Source organism: Echinops telfairi, unplaced genomic scaffold (assembly GCF_000313985.2).
Source record: "Echinops telfairi isolate 266 unplaced genomic scaffold, ASM31398v2 ScPeMD7_7469;HRSCAF=8507_1, whole genome shotgun sequence".
NCBI classification, from domain to species: Eukaryota; Metazoa; Chordata; class Mammalia; order Afrosoricida; family Tenrecidae; genus Echinops; species Echinops telfairi.
Genome location: NW_022111373.1, coordinates 40,991,660 through 40,996,294, shown reverse-complemented (window position 1 = coordinate 40,996,294; position 4,635 = coordinate 40,991,660).

Below are 4,635 nucleotides of genomic sequence, written 5' to 3'. Positions count from 1 at the left end.
TTTGTGAGATGGAGGAGGACTTTGTGGATTGGTGTCGGACATATGGGCTCATGTTGGATTTGTGGGCTTGGGCAGCACTGAGTTGGGATGTTTTCTTGATGTGCACTTATCCTTTATATAAAACTCTTATACATATGAGTTTCTGTGGATTTGTTTTTCTAATGTACCCAGACTAACACAGTTTTGATGACCATTTTTGAGATCCAAAAAGGGAAATCCTATTAGATATTCTCAAATGACATAGGGACAATCATGAAGGCTTATTAGGAAAATGTTTAAAGAAGATTGAAAACTACTTTTGGTGAGAAAAAAACAAACTGGGAAAGTCATACTGAGAGTATTTTTTTTGACAATGCATCTGCTCATCCTTTTTTGTTAGCACGGGCTATTATATAAGTATTTCATAAGGAAACCTTATCCTGTGCATCTTACATCTATGCTCCTGCCCCTTTAGACGTCAAACTTCAGACGTATTTTTGTTCCTAAGACTCAGTTCTCAAGGATGACAAAACTGCCATGTGTACTCAATATAAATCAAAGAATGCACAATCCTTAGTGGAAGGGTTAAAAAGAAGGAAATAATGTCTTCAGAGGTGTTGTAAGTATAGTTGTAGGATATAATAATAAACATATTCACATTTTAAAAATTTTATTTAATAAAGATGTCTATGATTTGATAGCAATACTTTTTGACTTACCCTAGATTTGAACAGTACCATTAATGATGGAATATGACAGATTGAAGCTTAGTTTAATAAGAAATTAAATGTAATAAGATTTAATAAGAAATTAAAAATAAATGTCAAATTAAGAATGTAGTCAATTATTAAATTATAATGATAATAAAATAATATTTTCTCAAACTTACATAATCCACTGTGCAAAGTCAGTTTTTATAATCTTCATTAACACTGCCCTTTCTAAAACTAATTTTATAGTATTAGAGTTTCAAATGTACAAAGTACAAAGATTTTCTTGACAAGTTTGTAATGTGTATTTTTTATTATCACATCTAGTGTCTTTCCTTATTTAAATAACAGCACAGAAACTAGTCTCTCTTTATAAAGTATTCTTTTCAAAACTATGTCAGCCTCCTCTGCATCTTTCTGACTAACACATTTATCTCAAATTTTCTAGAGTGTTATGTTGAACAATACGAGCCACTGCAGCTTCAGGTAGATAAAAATGACACGGTGAAAAGCTGACCCTGAGAAAAGCTCCCGGCTCCTTGACCAAATAGTAAAGCATTTTTAGCTGCCACAAAGAGAAGTATTTTGAAAAAAGGATATCCTTACCAATGTCACACCGAACATTTTTCATAAGGTTTTGTTTAGATCTTTGGACAAGTTTCAAAATAAAATGAACAGTTTGGGTAGGTAATGAAGTACTTACTTGACTATTCAACTTGGTTGGAAAATGTCTAGACAAAATGATATCCTTATTTTAGGAACATGGAACTCGATCAAAATTAGAAAAAAGCTTATGATTCTGAATGTTTAAAAGATAACGTTTAAAAGGCCATCTCAGGATTAACAACAATCTAGAAACCTGCTATGTACTTCTTGAAGAGGAATGCAAATAATCAGGCAAATCTTTTTTTACCTTATGAGGGAAATATAAAAGACCGATCTAAACAATTTCGTCTCATGGGAATTATGGAACTGTATACCTACTTTCTTCAGAATTCTGTTCTACAATTACATCTATCTAATCTACCAAGCTAAAACCTTGAATTGTCTAATATTGAATATAAATAATATCATAACATCTGGTCTCTTTGAAATTTTGTCTTTAGTAGTCCATAAATATTTAAGATTGGAAGTTCAGGAGAATCTATAAATGATCCAACAGATCTTATTGGGTGGCTTATCATATATTAGAATAAAATTTATAAGACAAAGTATGTAGACCTATTTTTCCTGATCTTGATCAGTAAGTACAATTATAATCCCTGAAAATAATGCAAGAGACAACTGAAGTAGAGCATTAAAAGGTGGTAAGAAGAAAACAAACAGGTGGGCTATGAAGACTAGAGGAATAACAAAATACCTGGGAACTTTACATCTGCTCATTCAGAACAGAAGGTGACCCAAGTCTTTCATTTCTCAACATGCTGGGAGGAGAAGCAATACAAGTAGACTTATTACTACCAGGAATTGAATAACAACATGCCTAAAACACCAGGTAAGCTTTACAGCTCCAATAAGGGGTGTTTATCAGGAGTATATTCTAAAAATGAGCAGCCATTTTGAAGGGACCACAACAGAGCAGCAAGTGGAGCAAAGCAATGAAGTACCTGAGCAATTCCAGAAGTAGACTTTGGGGGCAAGGCTTAATACCCATCAGAATCAATCGGAATACATTCATAAGGGTCAATAGATGAAGCAAAACTATTAAAAGTTTTTTTTTCATGTTTATTTACATAAGATAGGCAGGATAAACAATGCCAAGGGAAAGCAATGGGACTGATGGTTCCAAGAGACATGGGAGAGGAGGAGGTGGGGGAAAGTAAGGAGAGAAACAACTAACCCAGGGAACAAGTGATCTAAAATTGATGGTGAGGAGGGTGTAGAATCCTGGTGGTGTTTGACCAAGAGCAATGTAGCCGAGAGGAATTACTGAGAGCTGAATGAAAGTTGAACCTGATAGTGGAACAGGAGGAAAGGAAAAGGAAATAGAGGAAAGGACTAGGAGGCAAAGGACATTTATAGAGATAAAAATAGAGGCACATACATATGTAAATATATTTATATATAATGATAGGGATATAGGTACATGTACATATATTTATATGTTAAGTATTAGCACAGCAGATGGATATTGGGCCTTTACTCAAATACTCCCTCATAGCAAGAACACTTTGTTCTAATAACCTGGCATTCTGTGATGCTCACCTTCCCAACACAACTGCTGAAAACAAAATGGGTGCATAAGCAAAGGTGGCAAAGAAAGTTGATGTTGCCTTGCTATTAAAAGACACAGCATCTGGGGTTCTTAAAGGCATGAAGATAAATAAGCAGCCATCTAACTGGGAAGCAACTAAGTCCACATGGATGAAGCACACCAGTCTGTGTGATGACAAGGTGTCGATGGAATCAGGTATCAGGCATCAGAAGACCCAAAGCAAACAATCAATCATATTGATTTGAACATGGGGGTGGGTTTGGGGGCAAAGTGGAGACCCAAAGCCCATATGCAGACAATTGAACACCTCCTCCAGAAGGGTCACAAGGAAGGGATGATTCAGCCAAGGTGCAGTATAGCACCTACAAAACATACAACATTCCTTTAGTTCTTTAATGCGCCGCCCCCCCAACACTATCATGACCCCTGTTCTACCTTACAAAGCTGGCTAGTACACTGGTATGAATAAGAGTTCTTGACATGTGAAATTCAGGACAGATAAATCCCTCAGGAATAATAATAGGAGTAGCATTACCATGAGGGTAGGGGGAAGATGGGGCCAGAAAGGGGGAACCAATCACAATAATCTATTTATAACATGCCACCCCCACCCAGGGTGACAAACAACAGAAACATGGATGAAGGGAGGCAGCAGATTGTTTAAGATAAGAAAATAGTAATAATTTATAATTTACCAAGGGTTAATTAAGGTGTGAATGTAGGGGAGGGAGGGAAAAAATGAGAAGTTGATACCAAGACCTCAAATAGAAAGAATATATATTGAAAAGGATGATGGCAACATATTTAAAATGTGGTTGATCCAATGGAGGTATGGATTGTTATAAGAGCCCCCCCCAAAAAATGATTTATTTAAATGAAAATAATTAAATAAAATAAACACAGATCAGATGAAAATAATAATAATGACAAAAAAACTGTTTTATTTCCTGGTGTATCAACTTCCTTATGCAGCAAAAATGACATACAGATGGAGGGGTAAAATTATAGGATGATCATACACCAGATATCTATGCCTCACAAACTTCAGGTCAGGAACTCTTTGTCCTAGGCTAGATGCTTCCTCATCCCAGCAAGAATATCAGATAGACTTACTGGGGGAAACTTTCTGTACCCTTAAGCACCAGTTGGGACAAGAGAGAATACCAGTTTATTACTGAAGCATGTTTAATATGACAGCTTAAAAGCCCCTTTCAGGTCATTCTGACAGATTTATCTAGAAAAAATTATCTAGAGCATACAAACCTAGTAGAACGAAATCATAGTACAAAGTCTCAGAAAATTAAACACATATTGGCACTATGGTCCATAAAAGGAATCCACATAATGCATGCTAAATATAATAAAGTGATCATCTACTAAAAATTGTATATATATATATATATATATATATTTCAGGACTAGTCTCCTAACATGATACAAGATAAATATTCAGGAAGATTTTTAAAGTATATGTTATATCAAGAACCCGGTATTATCAACTTAAGTGAAAAATAGATAATTGACTGATAATTTTTTCTATATAAATCTGTCAGAATGACCTGAAAGGGGCTTTTAAGCTGTCATATTAAACATGCTTCAGTAATAAACTGAACATTAGCTTGAATCACAAATAAAAATATTAGAAAATATTTAGAAGGTACAAAAATTTATAGGACTGAAAATACAATGTAGGAAAAAACCAAACTGCTGGATGAGCTCCATAGTACACAG